Source organism: Vicugna pacos, chromosome 14 (genome assembly GCF_048564905.1).
Source record: "Vicugna pacos chromosome 14, VicPac4, whole genome shotgun sequence".
Classification (NCBI taxonomy): Eukaryota; Metazoa; Chordata; class Mammalia; order Artiodactyla; family Camelidae; genus Vicugna; species Vicugna pacos.
The window spans coordinates 31,750,969-31,763,241 of NC_133000.1; the positions used below are offsets into that span (position 1 = coordinate 31,750,969).

The 12,273-nt window shown below is 47.4% G+C and overlaps 1 long non-coding RNA gene across 1 annotated transcript; it reads right to left on the minus strand.

Annotated features, from left to right (window-relative positions):
* Nucleotides 1-6,231: 6,231 nt before the first annotated feature.
* On the minus strand, nucleotides 6,232-9,077 carry LOC140701227 (uncharacterized). The gene is made up of 3 exons (XR_012080189.1): nucleotides 8,959-9,077; nucleotides 7,902-8,010; nucleotides 6,232-6,506 (listed from the first exon to the last, which is right to left on the minus strand). It is a non-coding gene; the product is annotated as an uncharacterized lncRNA (long non-coding RNA).
* Between the last annotated feature and the right edge of the window lie 3,196 nt (nucleotides 9,078-12,273).

Sequence of the window (12,273 nt, forward strand, 5' to 3'; positions counted from 1 at the left end):
GACAGAAATCCTCTAAGATTTTTATCCTAAAATATCTGTCATCCCTTTTGCCATGTACAGTAACATGTCACAGGTGGCTACCCTGTGGCCGGGGAGGGACATGATTCTGCCATCACACTCCTCTCATTCTCACCAATGTGCTGATCAACTAACCAAGGACCTATGCTCTCAACTTCACTCACTTCCTCCTCCTTTCCATTGACTATCCTGTTCCCACCGCTTCCTTCATTCACCACATCAGGATTTCATGACCACATTCTTCTCTAAATGAAATGGGTATCTTGCATCTAATGTCTGACAGCTGTTCTTATTGTATATGCACACACTGTCCTACACATAATCCCGTCCATCTCTTTATTTTCCTAGAATCATCCAGAAGAATCAGTTCCATGATGATGATGACGATAGTGACAATGATGACAGGGGCCTCTCAAGGATTCTGATAAAGAGGGAATCAATAAAGGGAGGGAATCATTGCAAAATTGCCCCAGAAACAGGCTTAAAGGTAAATAACTCTTATAGTGTTTAATGAAATTGACTAATATTTAACTATTTTTAAGACTTTATATCACTGAATTTAAAATTTTAACGGGAATTTTCATTCACCACTAACCAAGATTCAACTCTAGGACCAAAATCCAAGGATTTCTGTCTTCTAAAAAATTGCCCACTAGCCTTTTAAACACGTGATCCTTTTAAAAAGTTTAGTGCTGGGCTGACAATAAGCAGGATTCATATAATCTCACGAGACACAGTGAATGTGGAAAGACTAAGAAATAAAAACAAAAAGCCATTCATAACGTCTTGAACTTTACGTTGCTCATAGGAGAAAATGTTTGCCAATGTGAGTGTCACATCAACATGATGACTGAGTGGGATGGGGAAGCTGATCTTCCTCATCAGTCATTTATGCTGATTTGTTAGATGCCAAAACAGTTTCCTCATTGAAATTGCTTCTAACAAATATGGAAGAATTTAGGTTCTACCAAAAGCAGGCTAAACATTTTCCCCTGCTTTCAGGTCTCTGGACTGAATGTCCCCACAAGAAGGACATGATTATGTTTCATAGGGAAGTCTTCCTGAGAAGCAACAGGCTTTCCTAGGGCAGAACTGCAGGGCCCCCCATGGAGGGCTGGAGGAGGGCTAGAGGGGACACTGGAAAAACAGCAGGAGTGAGTTCGGATACTGCTGCTCAGGTCGCCAAAGTCAGCATTGCTATCTCTAAGGGTATGACATTCTCCCAAATGTTCCATGAGTGAAGGAGCCTGTGAACACTAAGCAGGTTGTTAAGACACAGCAGCACATAACTTGCGTGACAACACAATTAGAGTATGATTTGATATTTGGAAAATAATTAGCCCATTGTTCTTTGAAACTGCAGCAGTAGCAATAGAAATAAAAAAGACTGAGCCGTCTTGGAGACAACAATCAATAAACAATTCTAAATCTGCAGAATTCCTTGACAATATTCAAGCAATGAGCTAGATGTGTGCTGCAGATACCTCTTACTGCAGGGCTCACTCCTGCAAAGCATAGAACTAGTTTCTCAGCACACAGAGGGAACCAAGTCAAGATTCCTAATCCTTTGAGATTTACTATATGGCTGGAAAGATCAGACAAGTACATACAGCCAAATATGATTAAATGTAATCAAATATTATCAAATGTGATTTGAGCACAGACAAAAGTGAAATTCCTTTCACCTGGGATGTAGAGAGACTTCTTCAGAAAATGTGGCTTTGGAGACGGCCAAAGACATGGGTGGAATTTTGGCGGAACAGGATGTAAGGAATTTAAAAGCTTATTCTAAAATTCATATAAAAATTCAAAGGATCCAAATATCCAAAACAACTTTGAACAAGAAAAACAAAGTTGGAAGACTTGCACTATCTGATTTTCAGACTTTATTTTATAAAGCTACAGTAATCAGAAATTATGGTGTTGGTGTAAAACAGGAAAATAGAATAATGGAACACAATAGAATGTTCAAAACTAAACCAACACTTATACAGACAATTGATTCTCAAAAAGGATGCTGTGGAGAAAGGGTCTTTTCAACATGTAGTGCTGGAACAATTAGATAGTGATACACAAAAAAAAAAATGAACTTTGATCCACACCTCACAAAATATACAAAATTTACCTCAAAATGGATCATAGATCTTAATAGGAAATCTAAAACTATAAAACAGCTAGGAGAACAAGCATAGGCTTAAGCTTTATGGCCTTGGGTTTGGCAAATATTTCTTTGCTATGACACCAAAAGTATCATCTATTTTAAAAAGAAACTGATAGAGTGAACTTTGTCAACATGAAGACTCTTCAAAGCTCTTCTAAACACTGCTAAGCAAATGAAAAGACAAGCCATAGACAGAAGCTATTTGCAGATCATAAATCTGATAAAGGTCTCTCTTTCTATCTGATCCAGAATAAAGAGGTCTCAAAATTCAATAATAATTCAAACACCTGAAAGAATGAATGAGGCCAGAAAACACACTTCAGTAAAGATATCCAGATGGATAATAAGCATATGAAAAGATGCTGATTAAAGATGTCATTAGTCATTAGAGAAATACTTTTAAAAGCCACAGTAAGATACTAGTTCACATACATACTAGAAAGAATACGATTAGAAAGACTGACCTTACAAGGTGCTGGCAAGGAAGTAGAGCAACCAGAACTCATACACACCACGAGGAATTTACAATAGTACAACCATTTTAGAAAAGTCTTTAACAGATTCTTTTAAAAAGGTAAACACCTATGTATCATATAACCCAGACATTCCTCATCTGGTGCTTTAGAAAGGAAACTCATATGTCCATACAAAGACTTGTAACCAAATATTCACTGCTATTTTATTTATAACAGCTCAAGTTGTAAATAACCCATGCATCCATCAAGAAGTAAATGCAGAAAGAAATGATGGTCTATACAAACACTGCTCACAATAAACTCTTCAGTAAAAAATCAGCACTAAACAATACTCTACTATAAGACAAATAAGCTATTAATACAGCAACACAGATGATTCTCAAAATAATTACACTGAATGAAAGAAGTCAGACAACATAGAGTAGATAATGCATGAATCCATTCATATAAGGATCTTGAAAATGCAAACCAATATGTTGTGATAGAAAGCAGATCAATGGTTCCCAGGGGAAGAGACGGGGAGGGAGGGAGGGACAACAAAAGGCAGGAGAGAAGCTTTGTGGGTGATGGGTATGTTCACTCTCTTGAGTGTGGTCATGGTTTCTTGGGGATATTCTTATGTCAAAACGTATTAAGCTGTACACTTTAAACGTGTGAAAATTATTTTGCCAAGTATACCTCAAAGCTGTTTTAAAAAAAAAGGCACTTTAGTCCTGATCCACCTCAGCGCCTGATTGGAGTGACATGATCAGTCCCTCACACTGTCTGCCTAACGGGAAGGTAGAAAAGCTCTCACGGAAGATAACATGGATTTTTCATTTGCAATGTCTGCCATGTTATTACATGCAACATGTCCAGACTATATGACAGATAACATGAGAATAAGGAGCATTAGACAAAGGATGCAAACCCCCAGGTGATGTAGGCATCAGAGCTACCAATAGAGGCTATAAAATACTTTTAATATATTCAAGAAAATAAGGAAATGATGGGAGAATAGATAACAGGGTAGAGACTTTCACCAGAGAAATATACTGGAATGTATTTTTAAGAAAAATCAAACAGATACTCTAGAACTGAAGCTTTCAGCTCTGGAAACAGGTAAACAGAGCTAATTAGGATCTCTTTTAAGTAAAACTTTCAGTAATTCCGGGTAAAATATAACAACAATGTAACACAGAGCTAACTATGGAGAGAGAAGTTCCCTGATGACAAAACAAAGAGGACACTTAAAGCCCAGAGTGGTCATCTTGTGAGCTGATGCCACCGCACCCTGGAGGGAAGGGGTTTTCATCTGCACATAAATAGGGATACAATGTCCATTTAGGAAAAAGGGTCCATACCAGATGTAGAAGACTCTTCCTCTATATCTATATAGTCAGAGACAGAGATGTAAAGTGGCAGCAGAGGTCACAGTGACACAGGGCCCTGGGCCAAGGAGTGTGAGCACCTCTGCAAGCTGGGAAAGGTAGGAAGACGAATCCCTCCCAAGAGCCTCGGTGTGGAACTTAGCCTTGGCCACTCGTTGGTTTTAGCAACTGACATTGACCTTGCACTTCTGCACCCTAGAACAGTGGGAAGATGAATGTGTATTGCTTTAAGCCACTGAGTCTGTGGTCCTTTGTTACAACAGCAATAGGAAAGGAACTCAGGAACCAATATGAACTTGAACCACAGGCTGCCTGCTGTGCTGGCTGGAAGTCCTTTGTCTCTGATCCTGGGGGAGTGTCCTGTCCTCTGGCAGCATCCACAAACTACCTCATGCTAACTTGGCAGTTTGCAGAGGGTTAAATCTTAACCCTGCACAGTTCTTGATATTTAGTTAATAAAAATGATGGTGTCATCATGGGTATTTTTCCATCTTTTAAATAACCTTCAGTCTTCTAATAAAGCTACTTCTAATTAAGAGACTGTGTAAATAGTTTTCAATCTTCATAATAAATAACTGTGGTTTTATCTGGTTACTTAAATTATGAATAATAATGTTCACATTTGTAAAAGTTATTAAAATCAACATTGTTTAATGAAAATATCATTTTTTTGCATGAACATGTATTAACTACAAGAAATGTTCCATGCTTTGTTCTACGATTTACTGTTAGAGCCTTAAAGAATAATATTTTCCTCAAAAGATATTACGACAAAGGGATTTCTTTTGGTGGAACAGTTCCGGCATCAAATCTGGTGCATGTCTCAGGCCACTGGCAACACAGAGATGATAGAAATTAGGAGGCATTATAAACACAGAATCATTTTTAAAGGAATTAAAAAAAACTGGATGTGTGTAAACAAAGAATCAGAGGATATTCTGGTGAAACAAATGTATTTTTCAGCTTAAGCAAGACACGGGGTGAATAAATCTGAAATGAAAAAAACACCCAGAGATTAGCAGCGAGTCATGCATGCAGTGTGAATGATCAAAACCAAGTTGTTTCCAAACCAGTGTGCAGGCTTGATGCCTTCATGAATCAAATCTGTGTGGCAACAGGCCACCTCGAATACATGTTGATGAGGTATTTATAAGCCCTTCACCATCCCAAATCAAAGCCCACGCATGAGCCACAAGACCATCACCTACACATTTGGAAAACACACAACATGGTGAATAGCACTTTTCTTGTTCAGTAGCCGGTGGCCGCGAACTGTGAGCAGACAGAGATACAGGGACACAGAGGCACCTCCCCTCACTCAGCTGATAAACTTCCGTGCATTCCTGGGGACAGGATTGTCATAAAATGCACCATGGATTGATCCTCCTCCTAGGAAAGGAACTGTAGGGCTGTCATTAGGTTTGAGCAGGGGTGGGTGGAGGATCTCAGAAGAGTTGTTTCAGCACAACCAATAGAATTCTTGGCCACCGTGACCACGAAAGACAAGTCCCCTGCCATCCCAGTAGGCACTTGGGCTCCTGACAAAAGCTGGGCTCAGTAAAGGGTTGAGTAGAAGGCACAGGCCTGAGGGATGCCCCAGCAATAGGCAGGAGGTAGGGCCTGGTTTATACTGCTCTAGGTGTATCCCAGCCTCATCTGAATACGAAATCAGAAATTTGCAAAACAGCAGAGTTGGGGTGGATCATCCACTCCAGACTCCTCACCTTACAGTTAAAAGGGTGGCAGCCCTGACAGGCAAAGCAACGTGCTAAAGGCAGAGCGTGGAAGTGGCAGCGCCAGATGAAACGCAGCGTGAAACCCCCGTTCAAGGCCGCTGACTCTGACGACGGGGCCAAGGTTTCCAACGAGGAGAATAAGACACCGTAAATACTTTGTTCCCCCTAAAACCCCAAATGTTTTTTAAAGGCACAAAAACTCACCTTAACTAGCTCTCTTCTGAGGGGGCTCTCTTCTGCTTCTTCGTCTTTCTGTCTCCATTTCCCTCTCTCAGACACAAACACATTCAGTTTTGTGAAAGGGGACTTCCTGCCATACAAAGACAGACTTCACATCTTCAGAAAGATACCTGACAAAGCACGTTTCTCAATTCAAGTCTTTGTGTGAGTTCTGGGCAACTGGCTTATTTTCTAGAACAATCGGTAGTTACAAAATCAGGAAATCATTTTCCACAAAGGAAGAGTTCTGGTCCGTGTTGATAAAGTTGGGGATGTCACATTTCATGAGTCTGTTCGGCTCCTCCTCTGGCCACCTGCTGCTTCTGATGGCTTCCTGGAGCAGAATATCACTGTAAAGGGCTATGGTAGGGATACCAGCTTTGGCCTTGTCCAAGTGGTCCACTCCATTGATGTAGCAGTGAAAGAGGGACCTAGATTCGTGATTGCACTGCCAGAGAACACCTTGGGCAGCAGCCATCTTCCAAAGCTGTTCAGTCTGAATCTCTTCTCGGGAGACTCTGCATTGCTATAAAGAAAACCAAAATAAAATATCGTTCACACTTTAGCTCGGTGACCTGAAGAATCAGTTTTTGCCATCTACTGAGAGCAAATCCCTGCACAGAGCATACTGACATGCACTGGAAGTGAAAGACATCACTTCTGAACACATACAATTAAACCCAAGGCAAAAGTCTAAAGTGAGGGCCCTTGGACCAACCTGAAAAGACATCGTTCCCTGAGAATCCTCAATATTGGTGTCTCGCACACCAGTGTTTCTCCGTGGGACACTCAGATCTCTTCATCAGGATTCGTTAAAGTGCTTCTTAAAATGCAGAATTCTGGGGTGCACACCCTCAGAGTCTCCAGAGGTAGCGACTGGTAGTCTGTATTTTCATAGCCACCAGGATCACTAAACATGCTCAGGTTTAGCACCGCGGTCTACATCGGGTCACCTGAGCATCGACAATTCTGCCTCACGGGGTGGGGGGTGCCATGTGTGTCAGGGTGCTGTCCTACCCACGTGTCTCCCCTGATTCTCAGAACTGACAGTGCTGCCCCATTGGGCACGAAATACCACCATTTCACAATGCATACGCAGGGCGCCCGACTGACAGATACAATCAGTGATAGGACAGGGGACAAAACTCAGCTTCCTGATACCTACTTTCACTTACTGTGGGACGAGTGATCAATTCAAGGGTAATAAATCAGTGAATGAGTGAATAACATGACTCTCGTTAGTCCCACGAGTGCCTGGAAGAGCAAGCCTGGGCACACTGAGAACCATAACAGCCCATCTACTTAAATGTCATCCTCCACAGATCTATGTAAAGGTTACTTCCATCCAGGCAGTGACTCCAGAAGGGCAAGAATCATGTATGAACACACTCTCAAATCCAGAACAGAACCTGACAACAATTAGGCTCTGGAGTCTGTGTTTAGCGAGTGTGGAATCTCAGTGATTCCAGCTCTTACACATTGTCTTCCCATCCCACCCCTCATGATATGGCCCCTATGACCAGTTCTCCCAGGGCTGGGGCCACGGAACCCATTTATAGGACTGGAAGAATCTGATCATATAAACCATCCCCCAGATTATCATCAAGAGTCACCTGCATTTCAGGGATCAGTAATCCCAGAAGCTTTGCAGTTCAGGCAGCTGAGGGATTTTTATATCAGCTCTGTCTTCTACTGTGACTGCCTGGGTGACATCAGACAAGGAATTCTGAAAAGCCTGAACTTTTCCTTTCAGGAATAATCTAATTAACAAATCTCGTTGACCACTCAAGAAATGTGATGTGAAGATCAATGATTTACACAGGAGTACAACATTCACTAGGTCGTGGATTTAGAATCAGAGAAAAATCATTTGAGAAAGATTGACAGAATGTAGCTTTAATGCGAATTTAAGTAGTCTTACCTTTCAGTAAATCATCTTCCCCTACTTATCACTTCACCCAAGTTTAAAAATATTTGAGAACAGGGATGAGTGTGCCAGCAATCTGAGACCCAATAACCTAAAATGTCACCTAGGAAAAAGAGGGGAGTAACATATTTTTAAAAAGCATGGTGAGGATGGCGGGGCCATCACCAACCCCAGACTAAGAAGCTCTGAGTAATAGCTTTCCTGCCTGCCTGGGACATCAGCTGATATGAAAATCCACCCAGAAAACTCACTGTCCAGCAGCTCTTCCGTAACACAGGATACACTTTCTCAGAATTAAGAATTGCGTCCAGTAACCACTTTGCTGAAGAATAAAGACAAAGGAGAACAAGAGATTTCTGCCCCTCCCAAGGGAGAGCCCAGACCTCGGGCTGCATGCACTGCGCCCACCTCCCTGGAGAAGAATAAACTGGACAAGGGCGTTCTGCGAAACTGGGGCAGCAAATGTTGAGATGGGAACAAATTGATCAGCTGGCCAGGGACAGCCCCCTCCGTCGCTGCCTTGGCGGCTGCCTCAGCGCTCTCAGCCCATCCTGCCCACCTCTGGTGGCTAAGCTGTCAGGGAAACTGCTTTGCGACCTGGAGCAAGAGAGGCTGCCCTCAGGCCAAGCTGTGGAAAAGATGGGAGCTAAACCCCCTGCTCCCAAGCGGCAGGCTCCATACCCCCGCCAACACCCCGCGGCCCCCGCACCCTACTGCAACCCCAGGGAAATATGACCCGAAGAAGTGTGACCTGGGAACGAGGGGCAGCAGAGGCCGCCCCCACGTCAGGCCTCCAGAGAGATTGGTGCTTATCCTCCAGCTCTCCAGGGGCAGCCCCCTGTCCTCTCCACCTCCTGATCTCACTGCGCCCACCTCCCAGGAGCAATCAGACCGGGTGTGGGGTGTCAGGCGAATCTTGCGCCAGAGAGGACGTCCCCAGGCCAGGTCAGGGGAGAGGAGAAGAAGTGGCCCCATTAGGCGGGGCAGCCGGCCGTCGCAACTGCCTCTGCCCCTCGACCGCATCGGGCCCGTCTCCCAGGAGCAAGCTGACCTGGAGACGGGCATCCGGCTTCTTGGGCAGCAGAGGACGCCCCCAGGATTGGTCGTGGGGAAGAGGAGAGCAAATTGACAGGCTCCGCGCTGCAGGTCTTCTACCTCCGCCATCGCCACCCCGGCACCTTAAAGGCACCGCCCAGGGCGCCCCTCCCCCAGCAGGCTGAGTGGGACAGGTGCGTCTGGTGATCTGGGGCAGGAGTGGCCACTCCCACACTAGGCCATCGGGGAGACGGGAGCCAATCCACCAGCTCCCCAAGGCAGCCCCTACCCCCGCAGCAGCCACCACTCTTGCCCATGACCTCACAGTGGCCTCCTCTAGGGAGCAGGCTGACCTGGAGATGGACGTCCGGCGAACTTGGGACAACAGAGACCGCCCCCAGGGCAAACCATGGGGGGAAGTGGGAGCAAATGGATAAGCTCCATTGGAAAACCTGCCGCTGCTGCCACCACCCCCAAAGTACCAAGTCCAACTCCCGGGGTCAGGCCGACTAGGATACACGCTTCTCGTAACACAGGGCAACAGCGACCACCCCCAGGACAAGACGCGGGGAAGATGGGAGCAAATGGGCCGCTCCCCCGCTGCAGGCCGCCGACCACCGCCACCCCTGCACCCTGACTACCCTGCCTCCCGCCCCCAGCAGGCAAAGTGGGACAGGGGTGTCCCGGGACCTGGAGCAGCAGAGGCCGCCTTCAGGCCACGCAGTGCAGACATGGAGCTAATCCACAAGCTCCTCCGGGGCAGCCTCCCTATGCCCGCAGCCACCACCTTACCAGCCCCCTGACCGCACCGCACCCATCTCCCAGGAGCAAGCTCACCTGGAGTCGGACCTCAGGCAAATCTCCGGCGGCAGAGGTCGCCCCCAAGCCAGGCCGCGGGGGAGAGAAGAAATGGAGCAGCTCCCTGGAACACATCCCCTGCCCCTGCCGCCTCCGCCGCCGCCTCCCAGGAGCAAGCTCATCTGGAGAACCGCGTCCCGCCTCTAGGGCAGCAGAAGCCGCCCCTCGCTCCGCCGCTGGGGAGAGCGGAGCGAATTGACTGGCTCCCCCGCGGCAGCCCCCCTCCCCCCGTGGGCCCCGCACCTTAACGGCCCCGCCCCCACTCCGCACTCAGCAAGCTGAGTGGGACAGGAGTGTCCGGCTACCTGGGGAAGCAGAGGCCGCTCCCAGGCCCAGCAGCCGGGAAATGGCAGCTATTCCACCCGTTCGCCAGGGGTAGCCCCGCTCCGCCCCTCTACCGCTGCCGCCGCCCGCTGACCTAACCGCCCCACCTCCCAGGAGCAAGCTTACCTGGAGTCCAACATCTGGCGAATCTCCGCCGGCCAAGCCCCACCCCAGGCCAGGCTGGAGGGAAGAGAAGAAATCGACCGGCTTGCCCGGGCAGCCTCCCAACCGCCACCGCCGCCTCCGCCGCCGCCGCCGCCCCAAAGCATTGCAATAGCCTCCCGGGGTCAGGCTGACTGCAAGGATGTGCACTTGCCTTCTAATCCTGGCCACGTCCCTGAGCACCTCCCTGCATCCCTACACTCCCTGCACCTCTGAACCCCTGCTACACTCTGCAATTCTGCATCCCTCCACCCCCACATCCCCTGAAATGCCTGCGCCCTCCACAGCCCCTGCACCCCTGTCACCAGTTACACTTTTGCACTGCTTACAATCCTGCACCCCTGCATGTCCCACACACCACCTCTTGGGCCTTTGGCAGAGTCTCTGCTGTTAGACCAATGCACAGGGACTCACTCTTTGCCAGTACATGATGCATCAGTGGACGTCAGGGGTTGCCTGCAGGAAGGTACATGTTCCCGGTCACTAGCCTGGGCCACTAGGGTGATCTCTGTGAGGTCACCCAGGATGGGTTCAGAGATGCTGTTCTCTGGGAAGAGAGGAGTTGAAACCGGTCTTGAGGGCAGAGCTGTGCTCACCAGGCCGTCCACGCTTCATGTTTTACACAGGGCTTCGGAGAAGTGAAATGGATCCAGCCAAGTAAGACCGGCCTGCTGTGCGCCCACCTCAGTCCTGGGCTCTGAGTCAGACCGACAGGCTCCCACACTCAGGGCCCAGTTTGGGCACCTGAATTGTCCCTTTGAGGCATCCCATCAGTTCTCAGGATGAAGTCTGGCTGCTTCCACCCCATGGCCCTCCCTCCTACTGTGCTGGCCTCAGGAAGGTTCATTATTTGGGGAAGAAGGCAGCCCACACCTTACCCCACCCCTCACGTTTCTCTAACCCAGGCTGGTGCTCTCTCTGCCCCTCAGAGTCTGGGAAGCCATCCCTCTTCAGTTATGTCCCTTCTGAGATGGACTTGCTTCCACTCAATTCTAGGCGAGGATGCACCATGGAATGCACTGAGTAAGAGAACCAAAATAAATAATTTCTTCTGTGAGGTTGTCTGTTTATCTACTGGGGCTGGGCTGTGTGTAGTTTGCTACAGCTATTGGTGTGAGAGGCTAAAACAGCCTGTGTGTCCTTGTTTTCATCTCCCCGCTGTCTTTGGGTTTTCCCTAGACACTCCTGAGACATTTACTTCTTTTAGTTTTACTCCTGTTATTACACACGGGCCCTACTGACATGGAGGTAAGGTGTTGGGGGAGCGGGACAGAGCAGGGCATCTGCAGTCCTGTGATTAGTTCTCATTGAGCCTGTGCCCTGAGCTGTGACCTCCACAAGTGTGTCTCTTTCCCCCACCCCAATTTGGGTGACACAGAAGGGATTTCCCTTCTCCCAGGTTGGTTAGGCTCTGGTAAAATTATTTCTCATTAAAAAAACAAACAAACAAAAAACAACTTCCCCCAATGAAACGGAATGTTCTGGGTGTATTTCAATACAGTTATTTTCTCCTTTCCAAGCAGGAAGAATGAGGAGTTATCCTCTGACCTTCATTCTGAGAACAGGACACGGTCCTGGATGTAAAATACATGAAAAAGAGCATGGGGCCCCTCTGACTGGCCCCCTGGAGTTGTCACACTCTGATTTCCCCACACTGAGCCTCCTGCTGGCCTCAGGGACCTGTTAAATCTACCTGCCCCCGGGATTCTTATAAAAGCAGGTTCTGCCTTGGGAGCTGTGACTCTCCAAGCCTGCCCGCTGTTCCCTTTGCAATCTCTCTGGGTTGGGAGCAGCTTTCCCCCTCAGTTTTCTGGGATCTAAGAAGAGCAGTGGGTTTGCAGCTCCCTCAGATCTGGTGTTATTTTCAGGACAGGAGGAAGAACTTCTGAGCTGCACACGAGCTGGACCAGAGGCTGGAATCCTCCCTTCCTCTGCCACTGTGCAATCAGTGGCTGTGGTTCTAGCCGAGTTTCTGAAGATGTGGACT